The 13,598-nt window shown below is 58.4% G+C and overlaps 1 long non-coding RNA gene across 1 annotated transcript; it reads left to right on the top strand.

Moving 5' to 3' along the window:
- The first annotated feature begins 9,823 nt into the window (after window positions 1-9,823).
- On the top strand, window positions 9,824-12,206 carry LOC124966950 (uncharacterized). Its single transcript, XR_007105441.1, has 3 exons — window positions 9,824-11,477; window positions 11,583-11,787; window positions 12,142-12,206. It is a non-coding gene; the product is annotated as an uncharacterized LOC124966950 (long non-coding RNA).
- Window positions 12,207-13,598: the final 1,392 nt, after the last annotated feature.

The raw sequence follows: 13,598 nt of genomic DNA, 5'->3' as shown, positions 1-13,598 counted from the left end.
GAAGGTTTGCTAATAAAAATAAGTTTGCTAATCATGTGACCTTAAAAATAACAAGAGTATCTAGTACACCCAATGTAATCACAATGGTCATTTAGATATGGAAGAGAGGGGCAGAAGAGTCGATGTTGGAGTGTTAGGTAGCAGGCAGACGTGAGCAGTGGGAACATGGGGTTAAAGGGTAATTCTTAGACGGAGCCTACACGTCTTTCTTTGCAGCAGCTCACACAAGGCCATTCTGACCCAACTCTAATGTAAGAAGATGGCAGCCTTTGACTAAGAGCTTCTCATATCCTGGGTTGTCCTTCTCTCTCAAGGTTGAAGACACACGTCCAAAAACTCCTCCACGGATAAAAAGAGCAGTTACCCTGATCCAAACCAGACCACAATGAAAGGAGGCCTTTGTGACCTTGACGCAAACCAGAATGACCGAGAGCTGCCTTTGGACCATCCTACTGTCAATCAGAAGCTCCGAGGTAGGGCTTGGGTGAGATTCTCCAGAAACCTCCCTCCCATCCCAATAGAACTGAACTTACAAAGAAGTCAGTTGCCACTCTCCTTTTTGAGAGGATCCACTCTGCCTTGAGAGTGTCCTTCCCCCCTTTTTTCTCTCTCCTAATAAACTTTGCCATGCTTTTTACTACATCTCGTGTCTTGCTTGAAATCCTCTCACGCAAGACGCAAGAGTAGAGAATAGAGTCTCCAGTAAGATCTTATCTCAGGTATCATCTTATCTCCATTATCAAGAGCGACACAGTGTGAGAAAGACTTGCTGGTTTGTCGCTGGCTCTGAAGATGGAAAGGGACCCTAAACCCAGGAATCCAGGAAGTCTGCACAATCCTGAAGGTAAGGAAATGGTTTCTCTTCTAGAGTCTCCAGAAGGAATGCCCAGAAAGACTCCTTTTGGACTTCTGACCTCTAGAACTGTAAGAAGATAAGTCTGAGTGGTTTTAAGCTATTACATTTGTGGTGATCCACTGTGGTAACAATGGAAACCAGCGTAGTCATCAAACTTCAGTCAGCTTTGACTCTGACAAGAAAAACCCCCTTCTGCCTCTGTCCAGAGCTTTGTATATTCATTCAGGATTTGCCCTACATTTCTCTCTTTGTTCTGGATCAACCAGTCATTGTACCTCAGGACAAAACTGCTCTCATGTCATTGACACAAACGTGTCCCTGTCGTAAAATTTCTCAAAGTGGCAAATACAAACATGTTCTTTAAGAGACCCAGGTACAGAGCGTTCCTGAACCTTCTTGAGTCCTGTCTTCGCTGATCACAGACCTATCGCCATTCTGGTCTTCTGAGCTCCCAACAGAAGCGGCCGTTAATCTCCACTTACAACTATCTAGAGCATTTCCAGCCTGAACTGCTAAGCCTCTCAGAATTCCTCCCACCAATTCCAGGAAGCTCCAAAAGCTTCTGAACCACATGGTCAGATTAGTCACCCCAATGACCCCATTTCTTGGTACCAATTTCTGTTTTAGTCAGCTTGTCTTTGCTGCTGTGACTAAATACTCTGACTAGAACAATTGCAGAAGTGAAAAGGTTTATTTGTGGGCTCGTGGTTTCAGAGGTCTTAGTTCATTCCTCGGGGCTCAAGGTGAGGCTGAGCATCACGGCAGGAGAGCGTGGCAGAGGGAAGCAGCCCGCATCATGGCGATCAGAAGGCAGAGACTCCACTCTTCAGATACAAAGTGTCTACCCCAGAGCCACGCCCCATTCCCACAGCCACGCCCCATTCCAAGAGCCACGCCCCATTCCCAGAGCCACGCCCCATTCCCGCCTCCCAGCCACACCCACCTCTTCAGTTGTCCCATGGGGATCAAGTCAGGGGCTGGGTTAAGACTCTACAACCCAGTGTTTCCCTCTGAACCTTCCTGCACTGCCTCACATGTGAGCCTTTGGGGGCCACCTCACATCCAAACCATAGCACAGGGTCAGGATGCAGCTTGCGGGGACCACCCCCATGACTCTAACCAGACACCCACACAGTGTGCGGCCCTGTGGTGTCCTAAGGAAGTGAGAGTTGGGCTCTGTGACTTCAGGATCTTTTGTAATTGCAAGCGCTCCTCCAGCGACCTTCCCCCAGGAAGTTCTGACCGTCCTCTGCAGACCCTGCCAGGAATGAGCACAACATCTGCACAGAGCGGAGCCCAGAGAAGCCCGCGGGGAGACCAGGAAGAGGCTGAGGTCTCCTGGGGGGGGCATGTCCCCGCAGGGCCTTCCTACTGTGCACTTGGGGAGAAAAGCCTGGCCAGGACGCAGTGGCCCACAGGAGCAGGTGGTGACAGGCCAGGGACAGCCCGTTCCCCTGGACCAGGCGTGTCCAGCACAGACCCTGCCCTCCGTCTCTGCCCCCTTCTGTCTGGGTCCCTTCCCTCTCTTGCTGCCTGGGGTCTCAGCGTCCTCCCGAGAGGTGGCGGAGCCCCTGGACACCCTTCTTGGGGCAGACATGGGCTCATTTCTCATCCTGGGTGGTGAAAGCTAAGAAAAGGAGTTCTGTTTGTCCCAGTGATTCCTGTAAACTACCAGGGGCTAAATCCCCCCACCTGGTCCTCCCCTCTCTCAGGTCGGACCACCAGAATGGTGACGGAGGGCACAGCTCCCTCCTGATGCAGACGCTACGCTCTTCCAGGAGCACATGGGGAAAAGTCCTCCCGCCTGCCGAGCCCGGTCCCCCGTGGCCTCGGGAGGACAGGTGACTCTGCTCAGTCACATGCCTCATTCCTGTGACGTCCTCACTCTGCAGAGACAGGGCAGTTCCCTCCCCCAGGACTGTCCCCAGCAGGACCACAGCTCCTTCCTCATCTCCCCGGTGGGCCAGGCCCACGGGGGCACCTACAGGTGCTATGACTCTTTCAGATGCAGACCCCAGCTCTGGTCACTGCCCAGTGACCCCCTTGAGCTCTCGGTCACAGGTGAGTAAAGTCCCTGCCTGGCAGCAGCGTCTGTGTCCCAGGGTGTCCCAGGAGTGCCTGAGGAGGAGGTCAGCACAGGTGTGAGGGACCTTCTGCCCACAGGGCACTCGGGCCATATGTCATGGGGCCTGTCCCTTCACGTCGTGGGCTGGGGCTGGTCCTCAAGGGTCTCTGGGTGAGGCCCATTGGATCTGGGCATGTGGCTGTGTGTCAGCTGTACACAGGTCCTTCCTGAGCTGGGGGCTGTCCAGCGCTGAGGGCATCCGCCGCCCGTGTGGTCCCCACCACACCAGGCCTTGCTGCAGGGTGGGTGTCAGGAGGACAGGAGGGGTCAAGACCCTGCTTCCTGCCAGCAAGCTGCTGAGGCTGGGAAGCCGGCGTGGGAGAGGAGCACCCAAGGCAGGAGGGCGGCGGCCTCGGGGTCAACACCCCAGGTGTGTGGACCGACCTGGGAGCCCGCTGACTCGGCAGGGCTGGGCTCAGGGCTCAGAATGCCAGAGGCCTGCAGTGGACAGGAGTGTCCCACAGCCAGAGGCAGAAAGCACTCAGCAGGAGGCCCGTGAGCCAGGAGGAAGGGGAGCAGGGTGGGGCGTGGCCCAGGGAGGCGACTGTGGCAGCCCGGAAGTGGGACTGGACGGTAAGACTGGCCCCTGAACAGGGAATCCAGGCTCTTCGGCACCCGCTGTGCCTCTGTGGACCTGCTGGTGAGGCTGGGAAGCCCCCGAGCTCCTGTTAGCACACGTGGCTGTGGATCTGTGTGTCCCTGCCAACCCTGTGGCCTAGAGCTTCAGGTCACTGGAGGCACCCTCTCCACTCCAGTGTCCCCTGAGCCTCCCACTGGCGTCTACAGTCTGCAGCCTGGGCAGTGGAGCTGGTGGCGGGGAAGCAGAGGGCCCAGATGCAGATGCCTCCCCGCCTCCAGCTCCCTCAGCATCCGTGGTCCTCTGCGTCTCCACGTCGTCCATGAGGACTGGGCAGCCAGCCATGTCTTGTCCTGCACCCTTGTCCCAGGAGCCACCTACAGGCCTGCCCAAGCCCAGAATGGAAGAGGGGGCCTTCGGTCCACGCCGAGGGTCTGGGGGACTCATCCCCCGCTGCGGGTGAGGACTGAGGTGTGAGCGTGGGTGGACTCGCGGTGGGTCCATGTCCCGTTCTCTCTCCTCCCTGGAATCCTCCCAGGCCCGGGAGCCTGCTCCCGCTGGACCTGGGCTCCACTGCTGGACGCTTGCAGAGCAGAAGAGGAGTGGCGGCAGCAGGGAGCCTGAGAGCTGTCTTAAGCGCGGGCTCCAGATGCGGAGTGGAAGGATCTGCAGGAGCGTGGGCATCCTGGGCTCTGTGCGTGCTGGGACTTGTGGCCCCAGTCCTTCAGGAGGCTGTGTTTAGAGGGGACCCTCCACATCCCAGGGCCTTTCCTCTCTTCTCTGGATGTCTCTGTGACATCTGCCTTGGCTGCCTTTGGTCCTTCCTGAATCCTTTTTGTTCTAGATATTTTTTCACGGAACTGTTTTCTTTTCCTTCCTTAAACCTCATTGACTTGAGCCCCTCTCCTGGTCTTTTCCCCCATTTTTTCTTTTCATTTCACTGAATGTGATCTTTATTAATTTTTTTATTTACTGTGTATATTTAAAGTATGCAGCAGAATATTTTGATGCACATAGACATAGTGCAATGATTACCATGGGCAACAAATAAACAAACCCATGGTCCTGTTTGGCTTTTCTTGCTGCAACAAAATCCCAGAGGTTGGGACACTTATAAAATAAAAAAAGGTTTATTTGGCTCACAATTCTGGTGGCTGGGTGGGGGGCATGACACCAGGTCCTGACGAGGGTCTCCTTGGCTGTGTGGTGGCGTGGAGAAGTGGTAAGAGGGAGCTGTCTGCAGGCAGAGGACACTGAGCACCTGGGGTGGCCTGGCTGAACAACCCGTTCTCCTGGGAGTCCAGCTAATCCCCCATGGAGGACTGAGGATGTGCTTGGTGGTCTGGTTGCTTTCCCGTAGGCCCTGCCCCTTAAAGGTCCAGCACTGCCACAGGGAGACCAGCTTCTGGCAGGTGGACTCTGGGACAAAAACACATCTGAGCTGTAGCGTCGTCTCACACAGCTGCCTTTCTGTTCTGGGGATAAAAGTCCCGGAGGCCTACGCCAGCGGATTTCCAGCGCAGGAGACAAGTTCATTAGCCACAGTCTCTCTGCTGGGCTCGGACCTCCAGGTGCGCTCACAGTGCACCAGTGAAATTTGTGCCCTCACCTCCGTCTCCCGCGTCCTCCTGCTACCCGGATCCACCTTTCCCTCTGTATTGGAGTTCTGAGCAGAGGTGGTGGACGTCACTCATCCTGAGCTGTCACCTCCCGCCTCTTGGGATGGCAGTCGGCAGTCGTCAAAGGCAAGAGGTGAATGGTGGAGACGGGGAGGAACAGGTCTCGTCCTCTGGGGGTGGGTGTCTAGACTGGAGCAGCTAAAGACAGCGTGGGGCCCCAGAGAAACGGAAAGGGGGCTGCGTGTGGCCCAACCACGCCTCTGGGTGCAGCTCCTGAGCAGGGACAGCAGATGCTGCAGGACCAGCTTACGTGTGCACCTGAAGAGCAGCAGGTAGCTATGGACAAAACAAGAGTGAACAGCCCCCCCCCCACAGAAACGGGGGTCACAGAGGAGCTGGCCTTCCTCTACCCGCCTTCCGGACCACCACCAGAACCCCGCTGCAGACTGCTCGCCTGGGTTCTCTGGCCCACCCGACCTAAAGCGTCGGGCACACTGGTCCTCGGCGAAGGTGGCTTCGTGGAGGTGACTGCTCCTCCAGGGACTTGGGCTCCTGGTTACAGGGCGCCCCTGCCCCACTGCACCCTCGGCCTCACGGGCTGGTCCTCCTGCAGGACGCCGGCCCTTCCTCTCTCTGGGTCTGTAGGGAGAGGCACCCCTGAGCTTCCTCTCCACCCTCCACATGGAGAGGTCCCTGCTGGTCACCAGGAAGCCATGGAGGAGGCCCAGCAAGATGGCGGCGGCTGTGAGCGCCAGGGCTGTCCTGGGCCTCCTGTGGCACTGGGAGGGCCAGCTCTCTGTGGCGGCCTCATCCCGTGGAGCACGGCAGGTGGACACAAGGGCCTGGCCGTGCTGACCCGCTGAGGCGTGGTGAGCAGCAAGGTGCCTGTCCAGCCGGCAGGGTCCCTCGGTTCTTGCAGGACAAAGGGACATGTACTGAGGAGGGAACACTGGACAAGGGAGGTGGTGAGGTGCTTGGGCCATTGGTGCTGGGCACAGGTGACCTTGGCTGACGGCCACTGGCTGGATCTACACTGAGACACCGTAGCTGCATCTCTGTGTGGGTGCCACCAGAGAGCCACCAGTCTGGTCCCCAACACAGAGATGCAGGGTGACGTGAGCGGCTCTTGCTGACTCTCAGGGGTGTCAGTGGGATGAGGAAGGAGGAGGCAGGAACCCCAGTGGTGGGCCTCAGGAAATGGCTGGTGCCCCTCCACCGGGGGGGGGGGGGTTTCCGTGGACGAGGCCAGGTCACATGGTGGTCAGGGCTTTGAGGGACACCTGGTGTTGGGGTCTGGACCTGGAATGTCCCCGAAGCCTCGTGTGCTCCTGAGGTGGGGCTTCTGGGAAGGGAGTGGATCCTGAGGACAGGATGGACCCGGGGAGGTGGGCGCTGTCGGGGCCGGGACACGGGGGCCTGCCCTCCGAGACTGGCTCCCACTCCTCTCTCCTCCCGGGCTGCCCCGAGCCGGCAGCCTCCTCTGCTTCCCTTGCACCAAGCGCCCGCCTCACTCGGGCTGAGCAGCGCGTCCCCCTGGCTGCCCGCCTGGACCTCTGAGGCTGGAACGAAGCACGTCTTCCTCCTTCAGGTGGCTCTTCTTGGGCGTTTGTTCAGAGCAGTGAAGAGCCGACCGTCACGCCCTTCCCGGTCCCACAGGCCCTTCCTCCACATTCCCAGATCTGGGGGCTACCTCGCCCACCCAGAATCAGCCCCTGCTCAAGGGGAAGCACAGGGCCTCCTCCAGCTCTGCGGGGCCAGAGACCCAGTGCAGGCGTGGGCACCTCTCCCACGTCTCTGAGGCTGAAAGACCAGAGCAGGAAACCCAGGAGGAACGCAGGCCCATGCTGGAGGGGTGCAGGGTGAGGACCGGACCCGCTGACCAGGAGCACCTCCCCTTCCTGTGTAGCTGCCCAAGTCACCATCGTGTGGGGAGGGGCTCTGGGCCCCAGGAGGCTCCAGCCATGGGTATGTCCCCATGAGGTTCCTGAGTCCAGCCAGTGAGGTGTGTGGGGACCTGGGCCAGGCACCACCATGACCCCAGGGGCTTTTCTGCTGCTTGGACTTGGTGATGTGGCAGGGACGGGCTTGGGGTGGGGAGGGTAAAGATGGAGATTCCAGACCTGGCTCCTCTGGGGGACTCTTCCTCCATAGGCTCTGGCCACGTGGTGGCCGTGGGTCACCCCCTGACCCAGTGTCCCCTCTTGCACCAGGTCTGGGGAGGGCTCAGGTGTGGGGTCCAGGGTCACAGGGCACTGCCCTCTCACCAGGCCTCCCTGTATTTCAGTGCTGTTTGTGGACCAAAGGATCCAGGCCCAGGGAGGTGAGTCTCCCCCTTTCAGTCCTAGGCAGCTCTGGTCTGGCTGGGTGGACACTGGAAGAGCGTGTGGAGCCTCGGACTCGTGCCAGGGATGTGCCAGGGACCTGCCAGGTCCGGGCTCCACTGTCTCCCTTCAGTACTGGTCTTCACTGGTGTCCGTCTTGAAGGGATCTCCCTGGCATCCAGAGCTGCCCGGGAACAGCAGAGACGAACCAGGACCCAGAGACACAGGGCTGGGATGTTCCCCAGGACACCTGTCCCCTGAGGACGGGGGCCGTGTGTGCTCCTGTGTCTGGTGTCCTTTCTGCCGGCTGTCACCCGGGCGGCTGTGGCTCTCTGGTCCCTGAGAGGTGAGGTCACGGGGCCCAGCTGTTGCTCAATGCAGACCTCGGCCTTGTCTGGTTCTGAGCCTCCTGTGAGCTCGGCCTCCCCTGAGCCCAGTTCCTCCTTCCTGATGGGAAAGGGGGCTGAGGGTGAGCGTAGGCCGAGGGCCCCTGGTGGGGTGCGGCGCCCGCCCTGTGGGCGTGACCAGAGTCCACGGGCGAGAGCACTGGCCTCCAAGGCTCAGACCCTCAGCTCACCGTGGGTAGGACGCTCATGGTTAAAATGCCTCAACGCTGAGTCCATGCCTTCTTGATCCAGATAGGGCCCTGGCTGTGACCCCAGCCTGCTGTGTGCTGGGACGGGCTTGGCACCTAGCAGTGGCCCCGGCCTGTGACTGACAGCAGAGGAGTGAGAGGGACGAGGAGCTTCTGTGTTTGGAGGAGCCTGCTGCGGAGCAGGGGTCCAGGGAAAGGCGGGCGTGTGCTGGGGACAGTGGGCTGTAGGGGTGCTGTGGGGTCCCCTGCTGCTGTGGGAGCTCTGTGCTGAGGGGAGGCTGGGGCCGTGGGCAGGGCCACGCTGTGGGGAGGGCAGCCCATGGTGTGGACGTGGCCTCCGCGGGGCGGGACCGGGTCTAGCCAAGCTGTGGCTGAGCCGGGGGAGGTGGAGGGTCAGGGTCAGGCCCCTCAGTGCCCAGGAGGCCAGGCCCAGGGGTGCGTGCTCCTGTGTCCGGGGCCACCTGCTGGAGGCCGTGGGGGAGGGCCAGTGGCTTCTGAAAGCCCCCAGGCTGCAGGGTGGGGGGGTGGGGAGGTGGAGCCCAGGGAAGGAGGCCAAGCAGGACACAGCAGGGACCAGAGAGAAGCGTCCCCTGTGCCAGGGCAGTAGGGCCAGCAGAGCTGATGAGCAGAGGGACTGACGGCTGCAGCCCCAGGTGGTCGAGGAGAGCCCGTGGTCACAGTGCCCAGGAGCAAAGGTCAGCCTCTCCTCTCAGGAACACCGGGTATTAGGTCCCTTGATTGCCCGTGATTTAGGCCGTGTTTGACATAGCCAGACACGGGAGGGTGTGACTCGGGCCCTTGGCCTCCGGCGTCCCCTTTCCCGCCCACCTGCCCCTGCATTCCCCTTCCCGTTACCGTCCTCTTTTCCAGTTCCAGTTGGTTTTTACAGATGCACACGAAGGTGGACTCCACCGTGGTACCCTCACTGCGTACGCAGCATAGTTTGCTCCCTTTTGTTCCGCGCTCCTCCCTTTCCAGCCTCCTCCGTCCCCTCCCCGCTCCCCTCTCCACTGTGTCCCGATTTTCCCGGGGATCCCCGTTTTCCTCCCTTACTTTGCTCAGGCTTCTGCATAGGAGGGGAAACTCCACCCCTGATTTCCGTTGGCCTGACGGTCTCTATTTTCCACCCATTCGCTACAAATGCCACGATTTCATTCTTCATGGCTGTGTAAAAGTCCACAGTGTGAACACGCCACATTTTCTTTATCTGTTCCTCTGAGGACGGCCCCTGGGCTGGTTCCCTGACTTGGCTATTGTGCCTTGAGCTGCTATCAACACTGAGGTAGCCGAGTCGCCGAGGCGTGCCAACTCAGTCCTTTTGCATGAATGCTGAGGAGGGAGGCAGCTGGGTCATGTGGTGGTTCCGTCCTGGTTTTCTGAGGACCCTCTACGCTGCTTTCCAGAGTGGCTGTCCCAGTCTGCAGCCCCTCCAGCAATGTCTGACTGTCCCTGTTCCCCATGTCCTCGCCAGCATTTGTTACTGTTTGTGTCCTCGATCATTGCCCTTCCGGCTGCAGCGAGAGGGAGGCTTCGTGTAGTTCTGATTTGCATTTCCCTCATTGCCAGGGATGCTGAACGTTTTTTTTTCACATATTTGTTGACCACTCTTATTTCTTCCTTTGAGAAGTGTCCATTTAGTTCTTTTGTCCACCTATTAATTGGGTTATTGTTTTGTGACCTTAACCTTCCAAGTTCTTTCTATATTCTGTTGAAGGAGTAGCTGGCAAAGATCCTCTCCCATCTGCAGCCTCTCTCTTCATGCTAATAATTGCTTCCTCCACTGTGCAGAAGCGTTTCAGTTTGATGCCATTTCACTTATTGATTCTTGCTTTTATTGAGTTTTAGGTGTCTTGTTAAGGAGGTTGGTGCTGCACCAGTCTATTGGATTGTTGACCCTTGACCCTACGTTGCTTCCAGCAATCGCATAGTTTGTGGTCAAAGTCCTGGGTCTTTGGTCCACACTGGGTTGACTTTTGTGCAGGGAGAGAGATAAGGGTCTAGTTTTATTCTTGCACATATGGATTACCATTTTCCCCAGCACCATTTTTTCAAAAGGCTGTCTTTTCTCCAGGGTATGTTTTTGGCACCTTTTTCAAGGATCGGATGACAGCAGATGTGTGGGCTGTCTCTGTGTCTTCTAGTCTGTACCACTGGTCTATGTTTTGATGCAGTGACATGCAGTTCCGTTACTATAGCTCTGTGGTGTGATTTGGGATCAGGAATGGAGGTGCCTCTGGCATTGCTCTCCTTGCTTGGGATTGCTTTGGTTATTCTGGGTTTTTGCCCAGCAGATTAGGTCTTTTGAATACAGAAGGAGATCATCTTAGGACATAAGAAATGGAGCCTTTGAACTGGGGGCGACTGGTTTAAGTGGGTCAGCTAGTCTGGAGTTCAGGTGAGCAGTTTCAGGGTGCAGGCGAGGGTGTGTACACAGATGGACATTCAGAGGTGTGGACTCAGGAGATACAGGGAGGACAGATAGAGAGAGGTGATGGATGATAGCCAGGTGGATAGCTAGTGACAGATGATAGACAGTGACTCACTGATGACAGACAGGTATAGAGAGTGACTGAGAGTTGTTGGGGTGCCCCAATGTGGGGGTGACCCACATGGTCTAACCCTAGAGGCTTGCAAGGGGCAAAGGGATTAAGAAAGACACCTGAACATTTATAAAGAGACAGCTGGGACCAGGCGGGACACTGTCCTCTGATGGAGGAGCAGCGATCTGAGCTGGTGCAGCAGGTCGATCACGTAGGTTTTATCATCAAAAGGTGATCTGTGGGAAAGTCCCTCCAGCGCAGGCAGGCTTGAAGGCCGCACTTGCAAGATACTGAGGTTATCTTGTTATGCTTGGAACTCTCTGTCCCCTGCAGCTGGTGTCTGAGCTCGAGGCCAGCACTCCCATGGTCCTGTACCTTGGCACAGAGCTTCCTCAGTCAGGGCATTGCCTCGCACAGCTCCTGGGCAGTCTCGTCCTGCACCTTTGCACGGAGAGTTCCCACGGCAAAGCACAGCCACGGCTCCAAGGCAGTCAGAGTCCGTGGTCCAGGTCATGTTCTCCACCCCAGGAGGGCGACTATGCAGAAAGAGAGAGACTGAACCAAGAGCCCAGAGTCACTCCAAAGCCCGCAGTTTGCAGGTGCCCAGAAGGCAGCTTGTCCTGGGCCATGCTGAGAGTGGAGCTGCAGGGAGCCAGGGAAGGTCCAGGTCACAGGCTTGGTGACGTCCCATGTTGAGGATGGATTCAGGTCTAATGGTTGACCCAGCTCCCAGGTGGAGGATGGAGGTCCCTGTGCTGCCCAGGATTGCCAGTCAGGGTGGCGTGGCTGGCTTCACACCCAGGGGCAGCCCCCAGCCCTCCCAGGATGGGCTCTCCTACACCAGGTGAGAGATGACCTCTCCTTCCCCAGGGGTGTCCCTGCGGCCCTCCATCTGGGCAGCGCCAGGATCTCTGATTGCCTTGCACCGTTCTGTGACCATCTTCTGCAGGATCCCTCCAGGGTGACAGCGTGTCGTGTATATCATGTGGAAACCAGAGAGTCGTGGCCTGAGAGAGGCCCCCGGGGAGCCCCAGGCGTGGCCCAGTTCTCCCTCCAGGACGTGGCCCCCTTCCACATGGGGACTTACTACTGCCAATACCGGACAGAAGGTGACTCATCAGGATGCAGCGACCCACTGGAGCTGGTGGTGACCGGTGAGCAGAGGCCAGGACACCTTCCCCCGCTCTAGACTCTGCTGCCCACCTCGCTGGCCCAGGTGTGCCCAGCACAGACCCTGCCCAGGTCCCTCTCCCTGTGTGCTGACCAAGGCCCCAGGTCCCCTCAGTGCCTGGCTGTAGCTCCCAGGGTTGCACAGCCTCCTGCCACGGATGCCACTCTCTGGTCCTTGGTCCGGAAGATGAGAGGAGTCTGGGTTTTGTCTCTCCATCCCTGAATTCATCCAGGGGCTAAAATCTGCTGGGCTTCATGCTTCCCTCTCTGACGTCAGAGTGGAGACTGAGGGGTTCATGTTAATGATAGACTTAAAAGCAGGGTCTATTTTCTTCCAGGCGCCTACAAGGACAAACCCTCCCTGACAGCTCAGCCTGGTCCCCAGGTGGCCTCAGGAGGACAGGTGGCTCTGCTCTGTCACTCGTCTACTTCCTGTGACGTCCTCACTCTGCAGAGACGGGGCAGTTCCCTCCCCCAGGACTGTCCCCAGCAGGACCACAGCTCCTTCCTCATCTCCCCGGTGGGCCAGGCCCACGGGGGCACCTACAGGTGCTATGGCTTTGTCAGCCACAGCCCCCATCTCTGGTCACTGCCCAGTGACCCCCCTGAGCTCTCAGTCACAGTGAGTGTGTGTCTGACCACTGTGCCTTTGTGTTGCTGCAGGGGTGTCTTGAGGTGTTCTGTTCAGCCCCCGGTGTGCAGTGGTGGTACTCTTCACCCAGCCTTAGCTGAGGTCCCTCCGTGTGATTTACCCACCTGAGCGCTTACCTATTCATTGTGACGGTTTGGGGCAGATAAAAGTAAGTGGTTGGGGAAGAGATGACCTTTCCATCCATGGGAAGATGCTCCCTGACCTAGGCCAGCCCTTGTGACCAGAGCGACAGGCCATGGAGCTACTCGGTTGCAGCCAAACCCCTGCAGTCCCTTCCCCACAGTGCCTCTCTGTGTGGGGACAGTAAGCACGTCACCAGCTGGTGGTGACATAAATGTTCAAGTGTCTCTGAAGTTTCTTCACGGAAGGTGAGTTTCTGGTCCTTTCTGTGTCATGCTGTGACAGCTTTTGTACCTCTGAGTGGCCACTGGTGGGTAGATAGTGTGGCAGCCCTGCCCAGGATGGACGCTGGCCATGACCCGCAGGCCGTGCAGGGAGGCGCGGCTCCTGCCTGGGCTCCTGGGGCCCAGTCCCGCAGGCCTTCCCCTTTCTGGCCAGCTGGGTCTTCTCAGGTCTCAGGGAAGGGACGTGCTCCGGGCATGGGGACCCTAGGGGACACAGCACGGAGGGGTGAGAGACCCTCCTGGGGCCTTCTGGAGTGACAGGTCACTGTGACAGTGGCCTGGGTTAGGCTGGCTATGTGCAGCCGGCACCCGAGGGAGAGGAGCCAGGGAGGTGGGGGAGGAGCTGGAGACATCTGACGTCCCGTGTGGCGCGCTGGCAGTGAGCTGTGCCTGGTCACCCTGCACGGCAGCTCTTAACCTTATGTCTCCAGTCAAAATCGATCCTGTGGACCGAGTCGCACAGCCAGGGAGAACTGCCTCTGCTCGGTCACCAGAGGGCAGAGCTCCTGGCTGGTGGGTGTCCGGCCACCTCCCCTGCCTCTCTCGGGGGCACCGGTGCCCACAGCCTCCATCGCCAGTCTTGCCCCCTCGGTGCCACCCTCAGATCTGCTCCCTTCTCAGTCCTGTGACTGTCACCCTGTCACACCAAGATCACCTGTCACCCAGGACCTTGCAGGTTGGTCCCTAGTGATCCCTCCACTTTCCAGCTGGCCTCCTAAAGCCACTCAGCACCCAGGAA

This window comes from Sciurus carolinensis, chromosome 16 (genome assembly GCF_902686445.1).
Source record: "Sciurus carolinensis chromosome 16, mSciCar1.2, whole genome shotgun sequence".
Taxonomy (NCBI): domain Eukaryota; kingdom Metazoa; phylum Chordata; class Mammalia; order Rodentia; family Sciuridae; genus Sciurus; species Sciurus carolinensis.
This window is presented reverse-complemented; position numbering and strand designations above follow the sequence as displayed.